This window comes from Pseudophryne corroboree, assembly GCF_028390025.1.
Source record: "Pseudophryne corroboree isolate aPseCor3 chromosome 8 unlocalized genomic scaffold, aPseCor3.hap2 SUPER_8_unloc_1, whole genome shotgun sequence".
NCBI lineage: Eukaryota > Metazoa > Chordata > Amphibia > Anura > Myobatrachidae > Pseudophryne > Pseudophryne corroboree.
Window position 1 is genome coordinate 216027 of NW_026967619.1, and position 27763 is coordinate 243789.

General features: G+C 42.9%; 1 long non-coding RNA gene across 3 annotated transcripts; it reads right to left on the minus strand.

The window, feature by feature from the left end:
• Positions 1-4390: 4390 nt before the first annotated feature.
• LOC134987309 (uncharacterized) lies at positions 4391-26506 on the minus strand. 3 transcript variants are annotated; one of them, XR_010192976.1, is made up of 12 exons: positions 26358-26506; positions 22208-22337; positions 18058-18187; positions 13908-14037; positions 11923-11950; positions 10395-10424; positions 7245-9206; positions 5900-6271; positions 5641-5816; positions 5233-5360; positions 4816-4943; positions 4391-4537 (listed from the first exon to the last, which is right to left on the minus strand). It is a non-coding gene; the product is annotated as an uncharacterized LOC134987309 (long non-coding RNA). The 3 variants fall into 3 exon arrangements; XR_010192974.1 differs by lacking the exon at positions 10395-10424 and adding an exon at positions 11121-11187; XR_010192975.1 differs by lacking the exon at positions 10395-10424.
• Between the last annotated feature and the right edge of the window lie 1257 nt (positions 26507-27763).

Consider the following 27763-nt stretch of genomic DNA (forward strand, 5'->3'; position numbering starts at 1 on the left):
TGATTTTAGAGTGTGTCGGTATCAATCTGGTCGACATGTGATGTCGTTTGTTTGCCAAACATGTTTTTTTGCTCCTATTTTAGCACTGGTGTACCTCAAGAATGTGCAGGGATGCTTTTTGGCTTGTTTGGGGTGACTTGGAGCAAGTTTGTGTCAGCCATGCGGTCGACATGCCATGTCGTTTGTTTGCCAAACATGTTTTTTTGCTCCTATTTTAGCACTGGTGTACCTCCAGAATGTGCAGGGATGCTTTTTGGCTTGTTTGGGGTGACTTGGAGCAAGTGTGTGTCAGCCATGCGGTCGACATGTTGTGTCGTTTGTTTGCCAAACATGTTTTCTTGCTCCTATATTAGCACTGATGTACCTCCAGAGTGTGCAGGGATGCTTTTTGGCTAGTTTGGGCTGATTTTAGTGTGTGTCGGTATCAATGCGGTCGACATGTCGTGTCGTTTGTTTGATAAAACAGGTTTTTTACCTCCTATTTTAGCACTGGTGTACCTCCAGAGTGTGCAGGGATGCTTTTTGGCTTGTTTGGGGTGACTTGGAGCAAGTTTGTTTCAGCCATGCGGTCAACATGTTGTGTCGTTTGTTTGCCAAATATGTTTTTTTGCTCCTATATTAGCACTGGTGTACCTCCAGAGTGTGCAGGGATGCTTTTTGGCTACTTTGGGCTGATTTTAGTGTGTGTCGGTATCAATGCGGTCGACATGTCGTGTCGTTTGTTTGACAAAACAGGTTTTTTACCTCCTATTTTAGCACTGGTGTACCTCCAGAGTGTGCAGGAATGCTTTTTGGCTTGTTTGAGGTGACTTGGAGCAAGTTTGTGTCAGCCATGCGGTCAACATGTTGTGTCGTTTGTTTGCCAAACATGTTATTTTGCTCCTATATTAGCACTGGTGTACCTCCAGAGTGTGCAGGGATGCTTTTTGGCTAGCTTGGGGTGACTGTCAGCCATTTTGTTTGTGTCAGCCATTTTGTGTTAGCACTGGTTGACCTTCAGTATGTGCAGGGATGCTTGTACAGGGCTTTTGGCTTATTTTGCTTTTTTTTTTTCTATTCTTTTTTTTAATTTTATTATTTTGTGTGTGTTTGGTCCTGCTTGAGAACTGAGGTCTCAGCAGCATGACGTGTGGTTACATGTAATTTTGTAATGTGTGTTAAATTTGTAAACATATATATTTTTTCTTTTTACAACAGAGATGTCTACGGCTAAGTGGTCCCGATCCCCCCCTTCCCCCCACCCCTCAGAAGATCTTTCCCTGCATAGCAATGAGGAGTGGGAGCCGGAGCCGACCCAGGAGGAGGATACGACCGACCAGTCATGCAGTGACCAGCCGCGGTCGTCAAGGGACCAAATGGAGATGTCAAAGAAAAAGAAAAAGCCTAGACAGGTGAATACTGACAACACCTGCAGACACAATAGCATCCAACTTGACACACCCTAGTTTGCGCACTGCCATGAAGACCTACAGGTATCTTTGCGCACTGCCAGGGATACTGACACTCACAGGTACATACCGATCTTAGTAAATGCATGTTTTGTTTTTTTTATCCCTAAAGGCAAGAAGCCAGCCAGAGGAGCAGTCGGAGGAGGAAGCCTTTGGTGAAGATGCAGGACCGAAGAAGCCGCGTGGACCCAGATACACTGAGGCGGAAAACTGTGCCCTAGTGCATGGTGTCGACAGGTCCTACGACGTTCTGTATGGATCAAGGGCACAGACCACAGCAGCTAAGACCAAGCAAAACATCTGGGATGCCATCGCGAGACAAGTCACTGCAGTATCTGGAAACCGCCGGAGCACCAGAAACTGCATGAAGCGGTACAGTGATTGCCGCAGACAGACCAAAAAGAAGATGGGGATTCAGCGCCGACATGAGACAGCTACGGGAGGTGGTCCGGCTCTCAATCTGAAGTGGCTACCCTGGGAGAATGTTATCAAAAGGCGCATGAACCCTAACATGGTCGAAGTAGTTCGCGGAGGTGTGGACTCCAGCCGTCCTGCTGGCTTTCCCGAGGAGGAAGAACCACCCAGAAGACGGAAGACGGCGGGAGACAAGCAGTCCAAAAGAAGGCATGATGGTAAGAATACATTCAGATGAGCTGTACTAAAAAAAAATATTTTTGTATTTGCTAATGTGTTTTTTTTTCCAGACACGCCTGCCCAGAGGACATCACCTGCGCACAGGACATCGCCAGCGCACGGACCATCACCTGCGCAGCAGGCATCAGCAGCAGCGCGCGGACCATCATCTGCGCAGGCCATCACCAGATCGTCATCTCTCCAGGATCTCTGGGACTGTGACCGAAGAGCCTCAACAAGACACTACCCTTGTGGACCCATCACCCAAAATGTTTAAGTCTACAGGGTTAACGGACGAGACTTTTCTTGGGTTTGAAGACAGCCGTGCAGACGTATCCAGCCAGACCCTTGAAAAGTCTCCAGAATTGAGGACAAGTGAAGCTCCTGGAGCAGCGGCACCACCGCATGGAGAAGGTTTGTATTTATTTTTGTGGGGGTGGGGGGATGGGAGGGGTACCATTTTTGTATAGTTTATTAACTTACTTTTTTTTTTCTTTTGCAAACAGAGGTGCCACGGACCAGCAGAGGACTAGCGTCGGGGATTGGTTCCCACTACAGGCCAGATCTCATACAGGATTCATCAGAGGATGACGAGGTGGAAGTGCAGCAGCCTGCTGTTTCTACATCCCTGTGTGAGTAAATATCGAATTGTGAGCCTTCAAACAAATGTATGATGAATGTGTATAATAATTTCTAATTTTCTTTTCAGCTGCACAAATGCAATTGGTAGCAGACGTACAGGAAGGGCAGGATCCCTCAAATGTTCAGAGGGTACACACCCTGGCAGCAGAGATGAATGTCAGCCAGGATAGTTTTCAGGTTGTCGTTGGATGCAGACTGGACGCCATTAAGAGGACAATGGATAAGATGGCAAACGGTCTGCTTGAAATGCAGAAGGCTCAAGCCGACAGCACGGCCGAAATTCAAAAGACCAGACGAGAAGATCATAGGGAGACTATGGACATCCTTCAACTTCTGACCACATCCATCAACCGGCTGGTGGAGAACACAACATGCCTGGCACACAGCTCTAACAACATGTCGGAGAGCCACCGACATTCCGCATCCAGCCAACAGATCATCGCAACCACACTGCAGATGATGTACAATAAGCTCCCAGAGCCAGCTCGTCAACACGCTGGTGATCCACCACTTCCGCTATCACAAGCCACATGGACGCCTCCTTCCCTTCCTCCACCACAATCCTGGTATAGACAGTCACAGCTGTACCAAGGATATACAGGGATGTACCCCACCCACCAGATGCCTCCACCACCAACACCGGCCGCAACATCTGCACCCGCACGGGCACCGAGGCTTATTCAACCCACTACCCAGCCGCCCAGGACATCAACGCCCATCAGGAGGAAGACGAGGATCCGGACAGACTTCCACCATAAGCCCGGTCGTATTGTTTTATTTACCGTTATGTTTTTCATGTATCCCTTTCTTCCCCTGCCATTAGTTTTTTTTCTTCTTACTATTGTTTTATATGTGTTGGGCTCCCCCACCCGTGACCGGGTACTACCAAGGAGCTTTATGTCTAGGCATACATGCGCGGGCATGTATGCAGGTGCGTGTGGTAACGGATGAAAGCTCCTTGTGGCTACATGTGTGATGGGCCAAAGAGCTATTCTGATACCACTTTTTTTACCCAAAAAATCCTTTTTGTATTGGTGTACAATAGGCTTTCATTGTTGTGTGAATTTACTATTCACTATTGTTTGTTTTTGGCTTATTCATAGGATTGGGTTGAAAATTGAAGTGGACTGCATAGTTCGTGTTTGCGTACCAAGGTGAGTAGAGCCATGTTCCAATGTATATTTTCAAGAAACTTTGGACCGCCTGCCTTTGTGGAACCACACAGCCCGGCAATGGGTCATGCTGGGCTGTGTGGTTCCACAAGTGCAGGCGTGTCAAAGTGCTGACCACTGACACCACTATTCCACTTTGGACCGCCTGCTTTTGTGGAACCACACAGCCCAGCAATGGGTCATGCTGGGCTGTGTGGTTCCACAAGTGCAGGCGTGTCAAAGTACTGACCACTGACACCACTATTCCACTTTGGACCGCCTGCCTTTGTGGAACCACACAGCCCAGCAATGGGTCATGCTGTGTGGTTCCACAAATGTTCTTGGGAAAGGAATGAACATCACATTAGTGTCTTTACTTATATGCTTTTTTTCCCCACGGATATCTACACAAGAAAAGAATGTAAAGAAGAACAAACTATTTTTTTGTTTTATTACATTTCATTTTTTATTTCAAAAATAAAATTCAATTTTTCTTTAATAAATGTTTACATTGAGAAGTTTTCTGTGGTTTTTATTTAAATTATTAGCAAATACAATGTTAAATATGAGATGCAGTGGAATTGTTAGGTCACCCATGGTACATCAGGGGAACTGTGGTGTCCCTTCACATCCACGCAACTTGGGAAGGATACTCCGCAAGACCTGTGGAAGAGAATAGTATGAGGTTCCAGCTATTGGTAATAGTGTCACCTTGGTATGGAAAAGACGAGGTACAAGCAACACGACACAAGCAGGTTACAGTGGGCCCAAATGCAACCCCCCGGCACTTGCGTAACTACACATCCAAACATTCCCTGACACAGCGTAAGCATTGGTGTGTCAGGGCATGATTGGATGTAGTTTTGCAAATGCCGGAGGGCTGCACTTTGGACATGCAGGGGTGACATGGACAGGAGGGAGTTTTGGGCAATACATCTCACCTGAGGGGGGTTGTCAGCTACATGGCGGAGGTTCAGGTCCACATCACAAGTAGGTCGCCCATGGTACATCAGGAGAAATGTTGTGTCCCTTCACATCCACACCACTTGGGAAGGATACTCCGCAAGACCTGTGGAAGAGAATAGTATGAGGTTCCAGCTACTGGTAATAGTGTCACCCTGGCATGGAAAAGACAAGGTACAAGCAACACTTTGACACAATCAGGTTACAGCAGCCTTTGTCTCAAATTCAACCCTCCGGCACTTGAGAAATTATACATCCAAGCATGCCCTGACACAGCGTAAGCATTGGTGTGTCAGGGCATGATTGGATGTGCAGTTTTGCAAACGCCGGAGGGCTGCACTTTGGACATGCAGGGGTGACTTGGACAGGAGGGAGTTTTGGGCAATACATCTCACCTGAGTGGGGTTGTCAGCTACATGGCGGAGATTCAGGTCCACATCACAAGTAGCTCGCCTATGGTACATCAGGAGAAATGTCGTGTCTCTTCACATCCACGCAACTTGGGAAGGATACTCCGCAAGACCTGTGGAAGAGAATATTATGAGGTTCCAGCTATTGGTAATAGTATCACCCTGGTATGGAAAAGATGAGGTACAAGCAACACGACACAAGCAGGTTACAGTGGGCCCAAATGCAACCCCCCGGCACTTGTGTAACTACACATCCATACATTCCCTGACACAGCGTAAGCATTGGTGTTTCAGGGCATGATTGGATGTGCAGTTTTGCAAATGCCGGAGGGCTGCACTTTGGACATGCAGGGGTGACTTGGACAGGATGGACTTTTGGGCAGTACATCTCACCTGAGGGGGGTTGTCTGCTACATGGCGGAGGGTCAGGTCGCCCATGGTGGAGTTAGATAAATGGGTCCAATATTTGCGGCAACCCAACAACAGGAGAAAACAGGGGGTAACAGGTCGTCAACAGGACAAAACTTTGAAAACAGGCCTGGGAAGGTGCGTCAACAGGACGTAAAACTCTGAAATACATAAATAAAGATGTTTTTTTAGAATATTACAATCTCAGTTTACACGATAATACAAATGTTACAAGTATACTCACAGGCAACGGAAAAAAAGTTTTGTACCAATGTCCGTCGGGAATCATCTCCTTCGTCCATACCCACCGGTAGAGCAGAAGAACGGTTCCCGCGTCAGAAAGCACTGTGACGAAGAGTCACCGGCAAACAGTTTGCGACACATATGTTGTGTAAAATACAACATGCATTTACCATGCCGCAAACCTTTCCCAGTGAATACAAAAGAGCACCGCCGGAAGTGTCTAAACATCTAAACCGGCTTTTAAGTACCCCGAAGGCACGTTCAATTATTTGCCTTGATGCTTTGTGTGTCTCTTGGTAACGTTTTTCTGCTCTACCAACAGGATTTGACAATGGGGTCAAGAGCCACGATTTGTTGGGATAACCCGCATCGCCTATAAGAAAAGAAAAAAAAATGGTGGGTAATATAAAAAAAAAAAAAAAAAACAATTAAAATAAATACCTAACAGCCAGCCACCCGGCATCTTTCCTGTTTCGAACTTCTCAAACAGCGATGACTGACTTAGGATGAAGTAGTCGTGAGACGATCCAGGAAATCCCACAAAAATATTCAAAAATTTCATGTTGACATCACAGACCGCCTGTACATTCATGGAATGGAAATGTTTTCGGTTCCGAAAACATTCTTCCGAATTCCATCGCGGTCTGATCTGCACGTGGGTACAGTCAATCGCGCCCAGAACATTGGGAAATTTGTATTTGGTAAAAAAGCCTAATTTGATCTCACGACATTCGCTGTCCGTCTCTGGAAATGTGATGTACTGGATCGTCAATTTGCGGAAAGCCCTAAAGACCTGGGTTATACAGCGCGACAGTGTCGACTGTGAAAAACCGCATGTTTGAGACAGTGTAGGCTGGAATGTGCCTGACGCCAAAAAATGTAACGTAGAATGTCATGGTTCAGTTGTTCCATGTCACTTCCCAATTTCCCGGCTTTCGGGGATTGGAAATGTTAAAACATATTAGGGACCTATCTACATGGTATTGGTGGAGCTTCAAACCAGGAGGCCTAGAAATATTAAATTTCTTGTCCACCGGTCTCCCACCCCTTAACTCAAGTACCTCATCTATCGATAAAGAGTATGGCACTAGTCCTGACTTTCTATGACCTTGAGGTACTTGTGAGCACACCCAGCATTCTGTTTGGTTTAAAACCTTACCCACTAATGAGTGATAGTCACTCAACGGATGACGGTCCATGTTGATATTAAGGCTGGACTGACATCTCTGGATGCACCCATCCTCAACTATGTTTTCACAATTCCTACAGATACAATTCTCTTCAGCTAACAATCCTTCACAATGTCTCTTAGTGTCATGGCTACCAGATCGTTTTCTGATACTCGCCTTTACTCGGTGATTGTGTTGCTCTTGGAATTCTACTACTCCATCCTGATCATCAGAACCCTTTCCAGATCCTTTCTCGACCTCACTGGTACTCTCACCGAAACAGACTGCTCTGGTCAACAACAGGGTCAACAGGAAAACACGGACTGCAGTCTCTTGGTGCGAGTCCATCTTACAAGAGGAGAAAGAGAAAGTTGTAATGGGGGTACAGAAATTAATTGAAGGGGAAAAAAACTTGTTACGATAATTTGTCCTCTAGTCTTTTTGTTCTTCTTGCTCAGTTGTCATCTCAAAGGTGCTGTCTCTCAGTCTTCCCACAACGAACACTCCGGTGATACAATATTCTTTCCAAATCAGTGATCTTTCTGTAAGGAGCATAAATCTTGCATTACCATTTATCTAACTTTTGTGTGACATACCATCCATAAAACATGAAAGAACAAAAAGAGAGAGAACAATTAGGAAAAAAAAACATTGTCGGATTTCCGTTCACCATTAGGCTTTTTACACCAATATGTCCATAGGTATCTCTGCACTTTCTCCCCCACCAGTATTTCCACTCTCCACCCTTTGTGCCTGGCCAAACACAACGATGCTGGTAAGATATACTGGGGTTGGGTAGACCTCTGAAAAGACCAAGTAGTCATGTGACGTTTGTGTTCTGCTGGTGAACGTTAGCGATGAGAAGGAAACATTTAAAGATAAATTACAAAGTTTACCCGGCCGTCCCTGTGTCTACAAGGAATTGACCTCCCAATTACATTGACTGTAACCTCAGGCTTACTATCAAGGCTAATGATCAACTTCACTGGCTGCAAATTACAGGTGCTTCCCAAAATTCTTCCTATATGATCCCTGATTACAATTACGTGCGTCATAACTTTGCTCGTGTTCTTGTCTAGGGGGTCTGACTTTATGTGTGCTGTTACAGTTGCTGGCATAATGCCCTTCCCTTTTACAAAGATAACAAACCCTTGGCTTCCTCCATGTGCCAGTGGCCTGGGGTTTTGGTCGATTTGATGCCTCTTCTAGTGCTTGGATGTTCATCACCATCAACCGCTCTCCCCGTGCTTCCCTGGTTCTTTGGATATTACGGTCATGCTCGATAGCGGACTCTCTTAATGCAGCCACCGAGATACCTCTCCAGTTAGGTAGAGAGGTTTGTACCCTGATTCTTAGTGTGTCTTTTAAGCCATCCATTAATACGGACACAGCTACCTCCCTATAATGTACATTATCCTCAATGTCCGTGATCCCAGTGTATGTAGATATTTCCTGCAGTGCTCGATGGAAATATTCCGCTGCCATTTCACCTTCTTTTTGGCTAATGGAGAAAATTTTGTTCCACTTGACAACAGTTGGGAAATATACTCCTAATTGCAGATTGATTTGTCGTACATTCTCCTGAGTGTATTCCTCAGTGAGAGGTACGTCTGCGTCTAATTTACAATCAGTAATAAATTTCGCAGGGTCAATATTGGAGGGTAGATATACCCTCAGCAATGTCCGCCAATGTTTGTTATTGGGTTATGCGGAGTTACCTAATTTTTTAATGAACCTTTGGCATGCGGCTAGATCTTTCCTGGGATCAGGAAATTCAGACATAATTGTCCTTAATTCTGTCTGGGACCAGGGGCAATGCCCCTGACGTGAGTGACTCCCAGAGTGTCAGTCTGTCCATTTGGGACTACAATCACCCTGACAGAATTGAGTTCAACTACATCATCTTGTGTTGACTCTACAATGTGAGGTGCAATTGTATGTGCATAATATACAATACCGTACTTACCTGTGGACACGACCTCACCTGACCCTCCATTAGGGGGCTTTACTACTGTCTTTACCGATTGGGCCGTGCCCACCTGGGTGTCTCGTATGATGGCTGCTGGAAAAGGTGCCGACATCATGCTGGGCTCAGTTTCTTGCTTGTAATCCTGAGGGAAGTTTAACATGGGGTGCAACCTGCATGGGTTAGAATTTGTACATTTATCAGTTTTCCTTCTATCATTATTACATTTACTACTATCATTATTAATACAGTTACTAAGTGCATTATTATCATCATCATATCCCAGTATGCCATTCTCTGTAGCCATTGTTTCTCAAGTTGCCATGTGTTTCCTGCTAAGGTGGGAATCAGCTGTGCCAGCTAATTCCCTTTGTATCTCACCTTCCTGTTGCCATAACTGTAAACAATCATAATGCCTAATCCTCTGTTTTGCAGATTTTATTAGACATATCCTTTTTCTTAGATTTTGCAATACCTCAGGATTCAAACTGCCGACCCTGGGGTACTGTTCACCATCATCCTCAGTCATTCGTTCCCATTCTTTGCATAAGACCTGTGTGTGTGATCCATATTTCTCATACATTATATACCGTGCTGTCCCTTTGGGCCAACCAGTACCAACGTGAACCCTTGTTGATAGTCCCTTACTTGAGCAACTGGTCCCCATTATTTGCAGGTATTGCTTTCTCAGCGAACCCTTACAAAAAAACAAGTTCCCCAGAGGTAAGGCGACGGTGAAAGTCCAACGAGTGCCTTCACCCACTCTCGCCCCTATTGGCTGATACGAATTCCAGCAGTGTGCCCACCACTGGTCGTACCCAATCTCGGGATCTTTTTGGAACCTCTATTTACTGAGAGCGTGTGGGAGTATGCTACACCTCCCAGTAAATATCAGTTGTTGGAGATTTCCTGAGTGAACAGCGAAACTCACTTAAAATAACTAAAACCTACACAAATCACGTTAAAGTGTACAAATAGGGTTTTTGATCCCGCAAAGCGTACGCAAATTGCGTAATGGGTATCAAGGCAACTAACTAATGCACACAATTATATGCGGTACAGTCGCACTGCATATAAGTAACTATTACTTATCCGCTGAACGACCAATGAAATCGGTTGTTCAGGCTGCGAAACCTTCAGCTGGAGCATTATACTAACGGGCCTATATGGGTACTACGCCAACCCCCGGGGCTGCGCTTTCTACCTCTGACCTTTCTTTTTGGTCACGGTTTTCAGAGCGTTGCGAGAGTTTGCGGTTTTCTGACTTCGCAGTCCTCTTGTCTGCTGATACTAATTGCTCCTTTACCTTATACAATGTTAACGTGAGCAAGCCAATCCCACGCCACCAAGTCTCCACTCACCTGGTGTGGTCTCCGAAGGTATCTCGATTTCTGGGTTCACAAAAAAGAATACCTTTATTTGCACACTCACTCCTGTTCACTCATATGCACACTGATTTTTCTGTACAGAAATTACTTTCATTCAGGCAAACAGTTCAATCATCGAGTTTTGCAATAGAAAAAGGTTCTTTTTAAACTAAACTTTTTGGAAACTGAACAAACTTGTGCTATTATCACGTGGCTACTATACCGCCCACACTAAAACAATGCTATCATGTGATTTGAATTTAGTGGGCGTATCCGTACGCACGCTGCGTATTATACGCCACATGTGTAGGCCTTTGCGTTTGCGTATGTAATCTCACACGTTGCCCGAGACACGTATACAAAAGGCCAGATACGCTCACAATAACACAAATAACACGCTTCTATAAATGTAAATGATGTTCAACTATAATCGCTTACCGAACACCACACAGTATCTTCTGTGCTGCATGCGTGTTTTTACAATTACTCCCTTAAGTATTACTTTATAATATCAACTAAATAGCACCAAATTTCCTCAGCACGTGTCTAGCAATCAATTCTAATGGCAACAAGAGAGTAGCTATGCGAAAATACACAGATACAATTCTAAATTAATCTAGTAATCAATGCTTCCAATAGTATGATTCATATTGGGTAGCTATCTTGTAGAACATACATTGATATAAACACACACATAATTATAATATTATCTCTATGTACCCATTAAGTGTTTCTAATTTGCATATGAATGCTGTGCTTTTGACTGTCTGTGAAGGTGATTTTTTCACTGCCAGGAAAAAAAGCAGCCATACAGGTTAATTTGCATTTCAATTGCTATCCTACAACAAACAGAGTTTACCTGAATCACAGAGGTAAGGAGAGAGCAAAAAACAAAACAAAACTTTTTTTTATCTGTGTGTGTCATTCCTAAATTAAATATTCATTTTACTATTATCTTTCATTAAGCCCCATCTGAAACTATTTGTAATTGATTATGACATTGGTTAAATAAATGCATTGGTAACTCAAATGGTGATTTCTTTTTGACCATGGCCGGCTTATTATTCCTGAGTAGACTGAAAATCAGCTATTTTAGAAAAACATTTTTTTGGACCTTCCCAAAATGGCCGCTGCTCCTCCCCCTTCCACATCCATGAAGGTTACACAAAATGGAGGACAGACCATGCGGCTTCCTTTGTCACAAAAAAATCACCATGCAAGCCCCTGAAGTTATTTTAGGCCTAAGTTAAAAACAACAACAACAACAACAACAACAACAACAACACTATATCAGGCTTTTGCAGCAACTTTTAAATATACTTTTAAACCTACTTAAACAGATAAGCAATCCAATCTGAATAAAACACAATATTACTCATTTGAACCTTGTTTTGTAACAATATGATCAGATTTGCAGAGTACAGGTGTGTGCGTGTGTTGCGTGTGTTGCGTGTTTTGCGTGCGCAGTTGGCACCAAACAGAAATTAAACAGATTTAAAAGACAATAGCTTAATGTTCTTACCTTTCGGTTCCGGATCCCACCAGCAGCCCTACAAACCAAGCAGAGGAGACGCTTATCTGATCGTCACTACCGTATCCCCAACCACCAAACGGATAACAGGGGATACTACCTTCCCGCCCTTTGCTGACGGATAAAGTCTACCCGGTTCCGCTTGGCTGCGGATATGAGGAGGCCCGGATGAGTCCCCCAATTGATAAAGTCAAATATTTACCTTTGAACATAAGCTATGTATTAACACCATGAAGCCGTTATGGCCGCTAAACCACGTGCACGTGCTATGCACTTTGTACGCTATTTGCATATAAAGACTTTGCACGTGGTACGCACGTAACGTACACACACTGCGCTGGGCGTATGGAATACACACAGCAGGCGCACACACAGTTCATAACCTTTTAGACCTTGTTATGTTAAACACAGAGATGATATGCTTAAACTCTAAACCTTACTCATAAAGCACTGCAGCGATGTGACGCTGGAAAACCTTAATAATGCGTATGCAATATGAGCGATTGAGACGCTCAGAAACCCTTAGTAGTAAATGATGAAATACACATGACCTGGTAAGGTTCCAACACCTTCATAGAAGATACTTTTAGTATGAAAAAGGGGAAAACAATTACAGCTTATACACTACAGACCTAACATTAATATCTAAACATAATAACAAGAAATAAGATATAAACATTAGCAAAGCGATCGCAAATACAAGCACACAGAGTGAGAATGAATGGCATACACAAAGAATAACAAAATGGCTACTGAGAAATATACATACATGAGAATGTTTCGCCGGCGCAACCTGAATTCAGTCCTCAGCTATCAAGGAGAAAGCCTTCAGAGTCTTGTGTGTCAATGCCTGTTGCAAGCTATATTTATTCACTAGCTCAAGACATACTACAATAGACACTGTGTGCTCTTTTTCCATTGGTTAGGGGGTGGGACATGTCCTGCACCAGGGGCCATTGGTTAGTTCAAGAAGTGGGTGATGACTAGGACTTGTTAGTATTCCAAATTCCTGTCTGTCTGGAATGTTGTGGGTAGCTATTGTTTCGGATCTTCCAAACAAACTGGCTCTGGGCTTTGTTTACCCCACTGTCCCCTCCTTTAGTTGAGACAATGACAACTGAGCACTTATTATTCTGGAGAGAAACCTGGCCCTATTCATAAACAAAGGTGTAAGCCCTCTTCATAGAATCTCAAAGCTTAGTGTAAATAAGGCCATTGTATCTCAACTGTGGGAAATTCATGTGTGAATTCCATTCTGTTCATCTGCCCATTTGTAATATATTTTAAATGCAATTTTATATCTATTTTCTACTTCTGCGCATAACTATACGCAGAAATATGTGAATCTTTCCTAACTATCATAGGAATATTACTCTTAAAATACCCTACAGCTGGATACTAAACACCACCTTTCAACCTTTATCTGAGCCTTCCTAGCATGTAAAGAGGAATCTCTCTGTCCAAGAACCGTTTAAACGTAACATACTTGCTGACGATGTCTAGGGGAATATTAACTATAAAACACACTATATGGGTTAAATATGTTGCGATCGAGTCGCCCGCTACATGCTCACAAACTCTACCGTAAATGCGCATACAACGCGCGTGATCGCCGGCGCGATCTTACGCAATTTGCGGATATGAGCACGCACCGCAGACTGGGTGCACGTACAGCAGGCATGTGCATGGGGTTAGTACAAGGCATGTGAATCAAGATATTTTTCGACTTTGACAATATATATATATATATATATATATAGAGGCTGCAGTGGCCGGCACTCAGTCTGTCATGCAATATTCGCCTTGGTGCCCTCCTTACCACTAAAAGTGGAGTTAGATACAGAGGAAAGACGGCGGCACTCACAGGACTTAATAAGTGTAGTAATTATGAAGGCAATTGCAGCCTATCTTTCATCAACGTTTCAGTTTTATTGAAAAAACTTTCGTCAGGATACAGTACATAAATAACCACATACCTTTATAGAGTGAATAACCCTCACAAGACGAACTCGTGGTCCCGGGGCTGCGGCTGGGGTCTATGACGTCACCACAAGTGCGACGGGTGCCGTGACTGCACCGGATTCCCGTAAGCCGTTGCCGGGAGACCTTACAAACACAGAAAAAACATTTATTGTGAAATAAACCACAAACCCAAATAAATAAATAGAAAACATGAAATAAAAGTACAAAGACAAGAGAATTTATAGCAAGGTGTAGTATTTGTGCCGGACAACTTAGATCATGACACATACTTAGTACAGACCAAACGGAGATACATCTCCACAACAATATTGACCAAATGATATATACCTAATCGGTTAAGTATAATTGCGGCCAAACTCAATGTGTGACATGCAGTTGTGTGCCAAATTTAAGGCGCTCCAAAGCGTAGGTGGCGCCAATATCTTGTTAATGCAATAAGTACCTGTGACACAACTGCAACATTATACGACTGTATCTGTGCTGAATAATAAAGTTATTGGATTACTATTGCATGGCATAATCAAGGATATATAATAAATGTCAATCACACATATATCTGGAGAGGCTGACACAGGGTCGAGACTGTGTCCGTAGCATACCCAATTCGGATAGTACACCTAATGTCAAATTGACTGCAATTAACGAGCAATAAAGACAATTGGTACCAATTACATATAACAATTCCAGGAAATATATTAATTTAACCCAGCTGGTGATACAGTGTTTAATCTATGTATCCAGTGGGTTTCAAGACGTAAGAGCTGTTTTGCTCTGTCTCCCCCTCTGATGTTGATAGGGATGTGATCTATAATTTTATATTTAAGGGAGGATAGATTATGCTTAGACAGTTTAAAATGTCTTGCTACTGGCTGATCTTGGTTTGCACCTTCCAGAGCTTGTCTTATGGCCATTCGATGCGTGGCCATTCTTTCTTTGAACATACAGGTAGTTTTACCTATATAGAGCAGTCTGCATGGGCATCGGATGTAATAGACGACAAATTTAGTACTGCAAGTCAGAATGTGTTTAATTGGGATGCGAACCCCTGTATGGGGATGACTGAAATCTTTGCCGGTCTCCATGTAGCTGCAAGTTATGCAGCCTGTGCATCTATAGCAACCCGGTTTGCGACTCAAAAAGTGTGACTGGTGGGTGTTACTGATGGTAGAGATGTCATTTTTAACTAGAATATCCTTTAGGTTTTTGTTTCTAGTGAAACTAGGTAAAATGCTAGTGTTTTTTGCAAACTGTAGGTCTGGATCTAGAGCTATAGTTGGCCACAATTGCTTTGCTTTCCTAGAGATGAAAGTGTTTGACGGGTGGTATTGCTGCACAAATACCTGTTTATTTTGTAATGCTTTACTGGGAGTGACTGGCGCTAACAATTGTGCCCTGGGTGTAGCTAAAGCTTTCCTTTTCGCCTGTTGTAAAGAAGTGAAATTATACCCCCGTTGCATGAACTGTGTGATCATGGCATCTATGTCTGCAGCCGCTTTATCCTGTGCATCTGAAATTCTGCACACTCGTAAGAATTGTGAGTATGGTAAGCCTTTGATGCATGCTGGTGGGTGTTGACTGTGTGCATGAAGGTAGGTATTTCTGTCTGTGGGCTTCTTGTACAGGCCAGTGTGTATAACTCCTTGTTCAAGTGATATGTTCACATCCAAATAGTGAACTTCTGTATCACTTATATCCCAAGTAAATTTGATAGTGGGATCCAAGGTATTGATTTGCAATAACTGTGATTCTAACTGCAATTTGGTACCTGTCCAAATTAGCAGAAGGTCATCTATGTATCGGATTATCCAAAGTAGATTGTCCGCAATTTCTCTATTAGACAGAATGAGGTCTTGTTCTATTTTGAACATATAGATATTTGCAAACGACGGAGCCACGCAAGAACCCATTGCGCAGCCCCGCCGTTGTCGGTACCATTTGTTGTCAAAGAGGAAATAATTGCGTTTGAGGGTAAGGTCTAGTAGGGTCAGAAAGAAAGACAAGTCGGGTCCTGTGTATAGCTCATTGTCAGTTAGAAAAGATCTAACAGCTTGGATGCCCAGGTCGTGCGGAATGTTAGTGTACAATGAAACTACATCTAACGTACATAGTATGCTGTGCTCTGGAACCGGTGAAACCGAAATCAATTTATTGATAAGGGTAGTGGTGTCTTTTAAAAACATTTTGTGTGATTGTATGAGGGGCTGAAGATAGTAATCCAGATATTGTGAGATTTTGTAGTAAATTGAATCCCTGGCCGATATGATAGGGCGGCCGGGAGGGTGTTCTGGATTTTTGTGTAGTTTGGGTATAGTGTACAAAATCGGGGCAATGGGAAAATCTTGTATCAAATTACGGCTGAGCTGGTCAGAAATTATACCTGTAGAAACAGCATGTTTCATGATAGTGTCCAGTTCAGTCTTGTACTCTTGAGTTGGATCTCCCTGCAAAGTTTCATATACATTCGAGTCCTGTAGTTGTGAATAAATTTCACTTTTGTAGTCCGATAAATTTTGTACTACAATGCCACCCCCCTTGTCCGCCGAGCGGATGATTAAATTGGAGTCCTTTTTCAAGTTCTGTAAAGCTTGTCGTTCATCCTTAGTTAGATTACTGGGAACAGCAATGTTCTTTTTATTGTGTGTTTCCACAGAACGATCCAATGTTTTTGTAAAGCATTTGATTGACTGGTTGGTCGAGGTGGGATCAAATCTTGATTTCATCTTTATACAGGCTGGAATGTCATTGCATTTGGGATGCACATCTGGTGGTGATTTCTCAAAATACTCTTTAAGACGTAGTGACCTTGCAAACTTATATGAGTCAATTTTCCATTGTAGATCATTAAAACGTCCTGATGGAACGTATGACAAACCCTTGCTTAGTACTGACATCTCTGCTGTACTAAGTATGCGACTGGATAGGTTAAATACAGATGTTATTTGCGACTTTTTGGCTTCTTTGGAGCGGTTCCTCTGCCCCTGCCCGCCGCGCCTCGTGCGGGTCCGGTTTTGCCTTCGCGCTGAGCGCGTGTGCGTACCCCTAAAGGGGGCCTGCCAGTAGTGGCAGAGCTGCTTTCTTCGATCTCGCTCTGAGAGGCGTATTCTCCACTTGATGTATCGTTATCCAATGGTCTGAAGCGTCTGCGGGTTTGTCTGAACCGGGGTTTTGAATTGCCACCTGGATTTTGTGCCCAAGCATACACATTACATTCCTGGTAATCTCTTTGTACCTTTGTCAATTTTTCTCTTTTGTATTTGACCAAATTACGTTTATATGTGTCTACTTGTTCTCCCAATTTGGATAGCCAGTCGGTGTCTGTGTCCTGTACCAGTTTGTCCTTGTATGTGGATTCAAACGAGGTAATTTTAGTTTTAATTAAATTCAATTCCCTTGAGGATTCTTCAATCACAAGTAAAATTAAATCGTAACTGCACTTGTTAAGTACAGCTACCCACCTTCTACAGAATTCAGGGTTATATTTCCCAATCGTGGGAATATTTTTCACTCGGAATCCTCTAGGGATTTGTTTTGAACGGTGATAATCTGTAAGAGTTACTCCATGCATAAAGTAATCAACTTCCTTTTTCTTCAGCCGAAGTAGTTCATGGTATAGTTGTTCGGTTGGCAAATCTCCGCCCGATGTCTGGAAGTCTTCTTTGAAATATATATTGTTCGCTTCTATATCGGAGAAGCTGAGGGTCTCCCCATGTGGTAAAGTAATATTTCTGAAACCACTTGCTTCCGTGCTGGGATTCTCTTGTGTCATCACCCAGGAGTGTGAAACCAATTTGTGCAAAAAGATCCTTTAGACTATTCAGTCTGTGCTGTGGAGTCTTGACTGTAAGTTGCTAATAGTAGATGGTGCCTTGCCTTGTACCCGTGTCCTGGAGCGGTCACACCTGGTCCGGTTACGAGAACAAAATGTAGAGGCTGCAGTGGCCGGCACTCAGTCTGTCATGCAATATTCGCCTTGGTGCCCTCCTTACCACTAAAAGTGGAGTTAGATACAGAGGAAAGACGGCGGCACTCACAGGACTTAATAAGTGTAGTAATTATGAAGGCAATTGCAGCCTATCTTTCATCAACGTTTCAGTTTTATTGAAAAAACTTTCGTCAGGATACAGTACATAAATAACCACATACCTTTATAGAGTGAATAACCCTCACAAGACGAACTCGTGGTCCCGGGGCTGCGGCTGGGGTCTATGACGTCACCACAAGTGCGACGGGTGCCGTGACTGCACCGGATTCCCGTAAGCCGTTGCCGGGAGACCTTACAAACACAGAAAAAACATTTATTGTGAAATAAACCACAAACCCAAATAAATAAATAGAAAACATGAAATAAAAGTACAAAGACAAGAGAATTTATAGCAAGGTGTAGTATTTGTGCCGGACAACTTAGATCATGACACATACTTAGTACAGACCAAACGGAGATACATCTCCACAACAATATTGACCAAATGATATATACCTAATCGGTTAAGTATAATTGCGGCCAAACTCAATGTGTGACATGCAGTTGTGTGCCAAATTTAAGGCGCTCCAAAGCGTAGGTGGCGCCAATATCTTGTTAATGCAATAAGTACCTGTGACACAACTGCAACATTATACGACTGTATCTGTGCTGAATAATAAAGTTATTGGATTACTATTGCATGGCATAATCAAGGATATATAATAAATGTCAATCACACATATATCTGGAGAGGCTGACACAGGGTCGAGACTGTGTCCGTAGCATACCCAATTCGGATAGTACACCTAATGTCAAATTGACTGCAATTAACGAGCAATAAAGACAATTGGTACCAATTACATATAACAATTCCAGGAAATATATTAATTTAACCCAGCTGGTGATACAGTGTTTAATCTATGTATCCAGTGGGTTTCAAGACGTAAGAGCTGTTTTGCTCTGTCTCCCCCTCTGATGTTGATAGGGATGTGATCTATAATTTTATATTTAAGGGAGGATAGATTATGCTTAGACAGTTTAAAATGTCTTGCTACTGGCTGATCTTGGTTTGCACCTTCCAGAGCTTGTCTTATGGCCATTCGATGCGTGGCCATTCTTTCTTTGAACATACAGGTAGTTTTACCTATATAGAGCAGTCCGCATGGGCATCGGATGTAATAGACGACAAATTTAGTACTGCAAGTCAGAATGTGTTTAATTGGGATGCGAACCCCTGTATGGGGATGACTGAAATCTTTGCCGGTCTCCATGTAGCTGCAAGTTATGCAGCCTGTGCATCTATAGCAACCCGGTTTGCGACTCAAAAAGTGTGACTGGTGGGTGTTACTGATGGTAGAGATGTCATTTTTAACTAGAATATCCTTTAGGTTTTTGTTTCTAGTGAAACTAGGTAAAATGCTAGTGTTTTTTGCAAACTGTAGGTCTGGATCTAGAGCTATAGTTGGCCACAATTGCTTTGCTTTCCTAGAGATGAAAGTGTTTGACGGGTGGTATTGCTGCACAAATACCTGTTTATTTTGTAATGCTTTACTGGGAGTGACTGGCGCTAACAATTGTGCCCTGGGTGTAGCTAAAGCTTTCCTTTTCGCCTGTTGTAAAGAAGTGAAATTATACCCCCGTTGCATGAACTGTGTGATCATGGCATCTATGTCTGCAGCCGCTTTATCCTGTGCATCTGAAATTCTGCACACTCGTAAGAATTGTGAGTATGGTAAGCCTTTGATGCATGCTGGTGGGTGTTGACTGTGTGCATGAAGGTAGGTATTTCTGTCTGTGGGCTTCTTGTACAGGCCAGTGTGTATAACTCCTTGTTCAAGTGATATGTTCACATCCAAATAGTGAACTTCTGTATCACTTATATCCCAAGTAAATTTGATAGTGGGATCCAAGGTATTGATTTGCAATAACTGTGATTCTAACTGCAATTTGGTACCTGTCCAAATTAGCAGAAGGTCATCTATGTATCGGATTATCCAAAGTAGATTGTCCGCAATTTCTCTATTAGACAGAATGAGGTCTTGTTCTATTTTGAACATATAGATATTTGCAAACGACGGAGCCACGCAAGAACCCATTGCGCAGCCCCGCCGTTGTCGGTACCATTTGTTGTCAAAGAGGAAATAATTGCGTTTGAGGGTAAGGTCTAGTAGGGTCAGAAAGAAAGACAAGTCGGGTCCTGTGTATAGCTCATTGTCAGTTAGAAAAGATCTAACAGCTTGGATGCCCAGGTCGTGCGGAATGTTAGTGTACAATGAAACTACATCTAACGTACATAGTATGCTGTGCTCTGGAACCGGTGAAACCGAAATCAATTTATTGATAAGGGTAGTGGTGTCTTTTAAAAACATTTTGTGTGATTGTATGAGGGGCTGAAGATAGTAATCCAGATATTGTGAGATTTTGTAGTAAATTGAATCCCTGGCCGATATGATAGGGCGGCCGGGAGGGTGTTCTGGATTTTTGTGTAGTTTGGGTATAGTGTACAAAATCGGGGCAATGGGAAAATCTTGTATCAAATTACGGCTGAGCTGGTCAGAAATTATACCTGTAGAAACAGCATGTTTCATGATAGTGTCCAGTTCAGTCTTGTACTCTTGAGTTGGATCTCCCTGCAAAGTTTCATATACATTCGAGTCCTGTAGTTGTGAATAAATTTCACTTTTGTAGTCCGATAAATTTTGTACTACAATGCCACCCCCCTTGTCCGCCGAGCGGATGATTAAATTGGAGTCCTTTTTCAAGTTCTGTAAAGCTTGTCGTTCATCCTTAGTTAGATTACTGGGAACAGCAATGTTCTTTTTAATGTGTGTTTCCACAGAACGATCCAATGTTTTTGTAAAGCATTTGATTGACTGGTTGGTCGAGGTGGGATCAAATCTTGATTTCATCTTTATACAGGCTGGAATGTCATTGCATTTGGGATGCACATCTGGTGGTGATTTCTCAAAATACTCTTTAAGACGTAGTGACCTTGCAAACTTATATGAGTCAATTTTCCATTGTAGATCATTAAAACGTCCTGATGGAACGTATGACAAACCCTTGCTTAGTACTGACATCTCTGCTGTACTAAGTATGCGACTGGATAGGTTAAATACAGATGTTATTTGCGACTTTTTGGCTTCTTTGGAGCGGTTCCTCTGCCCCTGCCCGCCGCGCCTCATGCGGGTCCGGTTTTGCCTTCGCGCTGAGCGCGTGTGCGTACCCCTAAAGGGGGCCTGCCAGTAGTGGCAGAGCTGCTTTCTTCGATCTCGCTCTGAGAGGCGTATTCTCCACTTGATGTATCGTTATCCAATGGTCTGAAGCGTCTGCGGGTTTGTCTGAACCGGGGTTTTGAATTGCCACCTGGATTTTGTGCCCAAGCATACACATTACATTCCTGGTAATCTCTTTGTACCTTTGTCAATTTTTCTCTTTTGTATTTGACCAAATTACGTTTATATGTGTCTACTTGTTCTCCCAATTTGGATAGCCAGTCGGTGTCTGTGTCCTGTACCAGTTTGTCCTTGTATGTGGATTCAAACGAGGTAATTTTAGTTTTAATTAAATTCAATTCCCTTGAGGATTCTTCAATCACAAGTAAAATTAAATCGTAACTGCACTTGTTAAGTACAGCTACCCACCTTCTACAGAATTCAGGGTTATATTTCCCAATCGTGGGAATATTTTTCACTCGGAATCCTCTAGGGATTTGTTTTGAACGGTGATAATCTGTAAGAGTTACTCCATGCATAAAGTAATCAACTTCCTTTTTCTTCAGCCGAAGTAGTTCATGGTATAGTTGTTCGGTTGGCAAATCTCCGCCCGATGTCTGGAAGTCTTCTTTGAAATATATATTGTTCGCTTCTATATCGGAGAAGCTGAGGGTCTCCCCATGTGGTAAAGTAATATTTCTGAAACCACTTGCTTCCGTGCTGGGATTCTCTTGTGTCATCACCCAGGAGTGTGAAACCAATTTGTGCAAAAAGATCCTTTAGACTATTCAGTCTGTGCTGTGGAGTCTTGACTGTAAGTTGCTAATAGTAGATGGTGCCTTGCCTTGTACCCGTGTCCTGGAGCGGTCACACCTGGTCCGGTTACGAGAACAAAATGTAGAGGCTGCAGTGGCCGGCACTCAGTCTGTCATGCAATATTCGCCTTGGTGCCCTCCTTACCACTAAAAGTGGAGTTAGATACAGAGGAAAGACGGCGGCACTCACAGGACTTAATAAGTGTAGTAATTATGAAGGCAATTGCAGCCTATCTTTCATCAACGTTTCAGTTTTATTGAAAAAACTTTCGTCAGGATACAGTACATAAATAACCACATACCTTTATAGAGTGAATAACCCTCACAAGACGAACTCGTGGTCCCGGGGCTGCGGCTGGGGTCTATGACGTCACCACAAGTGCGACGGGTGCCGTGACTGCACCGGATTCCCGTAAGCCGTTGCCGGGAGACCTTACAAACACAGAAAAAACATTTATTGTGAAATAAACCACAAACCCAAATAAATAAATAGAAAACATGAAATAAAAGTACAAAGACAAGAGAATTTATAGCAAGGTGTAGTATTTGTGCCGGACAACTTAGATCATGACACATACTTAGTACAGACCAAACGGAGATACATCTCCACAACAATATTGACCAAATGATATATACCTAATCGGTTAAGTATAATTGCGGCCAAACTCAATGTGTGACATGCAGTTGTGTGCCAAATTTAAGGCGCTCCAAAGCGTAGGTGGCGCCAATATCTTGTTAATGCAATAAGTACCTGTGACACAACTGCAACATTATACGACTGTATCTGTGCTGAATAATAAAGTTATTGGATTACTATTGCATGGCATAATCAAGGATATATAATAAATGTCAATCACACATATATCTGGAGAGGCTGACACAGGGTCGAGACTGTGTCCGTAGCATACCCAATTCGGATAGTACACCTAATGTCAAATTGACTGCAATTAACGAGCAATAAAGACAATTGGTACCAATTACATATAACAATTCCAGGAAATATATTAATTTAACCCAGCTGGTGATACAGTGTTTAATCTATGTATCCAGTGGGTTTCAAGACGTAAGAGCTGTTTTGCTCTGTCTCCCCCTCTGATGTTGATAGGGATGTGATCTATAATTTTATATTTAAGGGAGGATAGATTATGCTTAGACAGTTTAAAATGTCTTGCTACTGGCTGATCTTGGTTTGCACCTTCCAGAGCTTGTCTTATGGCCATTCGATGCGTGGCCATTCTTTCTTTGAACATACAGGTAGTTTTACCTATATAGAGCAGTCCGCATGGGCATCGGATGTAATAGACGACAAATTTAGTACTGCAAGTCAGAATGTGTTTAATTGGGATGCGAACCCCTGTATGGGGATGACTGAAATCTTTGCCGGTCTCCATGTAGCTGCAAGTTATGCAGCCTGTGCATCTATAGCAACCCGGTTTGCGACTCAAAAAGTGTGACTGGTGGGTGTTACTGATGGTAGAGATGTCATTTTTAACTAGAATATCCTTTAGGTTTTTGTTTCTAGTGAAACTAGGTAAAATGCTAGTGTTTTTTGCAAACTGTAGGTCTGGATCTAGAGCTATAGTTGGCCACAATTGCTTTGCTTTCCTAGAGATGAAAGTGTTTGACGGGTGGTATTGCTGCACAAATACCTGTTTATTTTGTAATGCTTTACTGGGAGTGACTGGCGCTAACAATTGTGCCCTGGGTGTAGCTAAAGCTTTCCTTTTCGCCTGTTGTAAAGAAGTGAAATTATACCCCCGTTGCATGAACTGTGTGATCATGGCATCTATGTCTGCAGCCGCTTTATCCTGTGCATCTGAAATTCTGCACACTCGTAAGAATTGTGAGTATGGTAAGCCTTTGATGCATGCTGGTGGGTGTTGACTGTGTGCATGAAGGTAGGTATTTCTGTCTGTGGGCTTCTTGTACAGGCCAGTGTGTATAACTCCTTGTTCAAGTGATATGTTCACATCCAAATAGTGAACTTCTGTATCACTTATATCCCAAGTAAATTTGATAGTGGGATCCAAGGTATTGATTTGCAATAACTGTGATTCTAACTGCAATTTGGTACCTGTCCAAATTAGCAGAAGGTCATCTATGTATCGGATTATCCAAAGTAGATTGTCCGCAATTTCTCTATTAGACAGAATGAGGTCTTGTTCTATTTTGAACATATAGATATTTGCAAACGACGGAGCCACGCAAGAACCCATTGCGCAGCCCCGCCGTTGTCGGTACCATTTGTTGTCAAAGAGGAAATAATTGCGTTTGAGGGTAAGGTCTAGTAGGGTCAGAAAGAAAGACAAGTCGGGTCCTGTGTATAGCTCATTGTCAGTTAGAAAAGATCTAACAGCTTGGATGCCCAGGTCGTGCGGAATGTTAGTGTACAATGAAACTACATCTAACGTACATAGTATGCTGTGCTCTGGAACCGGTGAAACCGAAATCAATTTATTGATAAGGGTAGTGGTGTCTTTTAAAAACATTTTGTGTGATTGTATGAGGGGCTGAAGATAGTAATCCAGATATTGTGAGATTTTGTAGTAAATTGAATCCCTGGCCGATATGATAGGGCGGCCGGGAGGGTGTTCTGGATTTTTGTGTAGTTTGGGTATAGTGTACAAAATCGGGGCAATGGGAAAATCTTGTATCAAATTACGGCTGAGCTGGTCAGAAATTATACCTGTAGAAACAGCATGTTTCATGATAGTGTCCAGTTCAGTCTTGTACTCTTGAGTTGGATCTCCCTGCAAAGTTTCATATACATTCGAGTCCTGTAGTTGTGAATAAATTTCACTTTTGTAGTCCGATAAATTTTGTACTACAATGCCACCCCCCTTGTCCGCCGAGCGGATGATTAAATTGGAGTCCTTTTTCAAGTTCTGTAAAGCTTGTCGTTCATCCTTAGTTAGATTACTGGGAACAGCAATGTTCTTTTTAATGTGTGTTTCCACAGAACGATCCAATGTTTTTGTAAAGCATTTGATTGACTGGTTGGTCGAGGTGGGATCAAATCTTGATTTCATCTTTATACAGGCTGGAATGTCATTGCATTTGGGATGCACATCTGGTGGTGATTTCTCAAAATACTCTTTAAGACGTAGTGACCTTGCAAACTTATATGAGTCAATTTTCCATTGTAGATCATTAAAACGTCCTGATGGAACGTATGACAAACCCTTGCTTAGTACTGACATCTCTGCTGTACTAAGTATGCGACTGGATAGGTTAAATACAGATGTTATTTGCGACTTTTTGGCTTCTTTGGAGCGGTTCCTCTGCCCCTGCCCGCCGCGCCTCATGCGGGTCCGGTTTTGCCTTCGCGCTGAGCGCGTGTGCGTACCCCTAAAGGGGGCCTGCCAGTAGTGGCAGAGCTGCTTTCTTCGATCTCGCTCTGAGAGGCGTATTCTCCACTTGATGTATCGTTATCCAATGGTCTGAAGCGTCTGCGGGTTTGTCTGAACCGGGGTTTTGAATTGCCACCTGGATTTTGTGCCCAAGCATACACATTACATTCCTGGTAATCTCTTTGTACCTTTGTCAATTTTTCTCTTTTGTATTTGACCAAATTACGTTTATATGTGTCTACTTGTTCTCCCAATTTGGATAGCCAGTCGGTGTCTGTGTCCTGTACCAGTTTGTCCTTGTATGTGGATTCAAACGAGGTAATTTTAGTTTTAATTAAATTCAATTCCCTTGAGGATTCTTCAATCACAAGTAAAATTAAATCGTAACTGCACTTGTTAAGTACAGCTACCCACCTTCTACAGAATTCAGGGTTATATTTCCCAATCGTGGGAATATTTTTCACTCGGAATCCTCTAGGGATTTGTTTTGAACGGTGATAATCTGTAAGAGTTACTCCATGCATAAAGTAATCAACTTCCTTTTTCTTCAGCCGAAGTAGTTCATGGTATAGTTGTTCGGTTGGCAAATCTCCGCCCGATGTCTGGAAGTCTTCTTTGAAATATATATTGTTCGCTTCTATATCGGAGAAGCTGAGGGTCTCCCCATGTGGTAAAGTAATATTTCTGAAACCACTTGCTTCCGTGCTGGGATTCTCTTGTGTCATCACCCAGGAGTGTGAAACCAATTTGTGCAAAAAGATCCTTTAGACTATTCAGTCTGTGCTGTGGAGTCTTGACTGTAAGTTGCTAATAGTAGATGGTGCCTTGCCTTGTACCCGTGTCCTGGAGCGGTCACACCTGGTCCGGTTACGAGAACAAAATGTAGAGGCTGCAGTGGCCGGCACTCAGTCTGTCATGCAATATTCGCCTTGGTGCCCTCCTTACCACTAAAAGTGGAGTTAGATACAGAGGAAAGACGGCGGCACTCACAGGACTTAATAAGTGTAGTAATTATGAAGGCAATTGCAGCCTATCTTTCATCAACGTTTCAGTTTTATTGAAAAAACTTTCGTCAGGATACAGTACATAAATAACCACATACCTTTATAGAGTGAATAACCCTCACAAGACGAACTCGTGGTCCCGGGGCTGCGGCTGGGGTCTATGACGTCACCACAAGTGCGACGGGTGCCGTGACTGCACCGGATTCCCGTAAGCCGTTGCCGGGAGACCTTACAAACACAGAAAAAACATTTATTGTGAAATAAACCACAAACCCAAATAAATAAATAGAAAACATGAAATAAAAGTACAAAGACAAGAGAATTTATAGCAAGGTGTAGTATTTGTGCCGGACAACTTAGATCATGACACATACTTAGTACAGACCAAACGGAGATACATCTCCACAACAATATTGACCAAATGATATATACCTAATCGGTTAAGTATAATTGCGGCCAAACTCAATGTGTGACATGCAGTTGTGTGCCAAATTTAAGGCGCTCCAAAGCGTAGGTGGCGCCAATATCTTGTTAATGCAATAAGTACCTGTGACACAACTGCAACATTATACGACTGTATCTGTGCTGAATAATAAAGTTATTGGATTACTATTGCATGGCATAATCAAGGATATATAATAAATGTCAATCACACATATATCTGGAGAGGCTGACACAGGGTCGAGACTGTGTCCGTAGCATACCCAATTCGGATAGTACACCTAATGTCAAATTGACTGCAATTAACGAGCAATAAAGACAATTGGTACCAATTACATATAACAATTCCAGGAAATATATTCATTTAACATATATAATATATATATACACACACTCATACATACATATGGAAACCCCCCCCCCCCCCCCCCCGAAAATCCTGCGTTTGCCACTGATACAATACAGAGAACAATGCAGCAGGGGATTAAGTCATTACAGCAGAGGATTAAGTCTGACTGGCCAGTCACAGTTAATCCTATTAACCGTCAAGATAAATGTGGAAACATCTGTACATGAATAGTGTTCATCAGAGGTTCCATATTGTGAGAAACCATCATACAGGTAAGCTGCATGTTGAATTGAAAAGAAAATCATGTTGCCACGCCCCTTCTGTTATGTGACCATGCCCATTTTTTTCCAGCATGCGCACACAATTTCTTTGTAAGGCTTTTGATTTCTTTTTTTTTTTTGGAGGGGGGAGGGCATTCTAAATTTTGCCCTGGGCTCCAATAACCCTAGTTACGCCTCTGGTGAATAAATTCCATGCGCATGTGCGTGGTGTCTACTCTGTGGAGAGAGGGACTGGGGACGGTGCCAGCAGCTCCCACAGTGACAAAAACAGAAGGTGTGGCTCACGGGCACAGCATTTCCCACAAAGCCACACCCCCAGTCATGAGGCCACGCCCCCAAGTGCAGTGGTGCCGATTTCAATTTACAAGAAGGCGGAAGGTAGGACAATGTAGACTTGTGTGTATCCCACATTTATACCTCCTTATAACTGAAA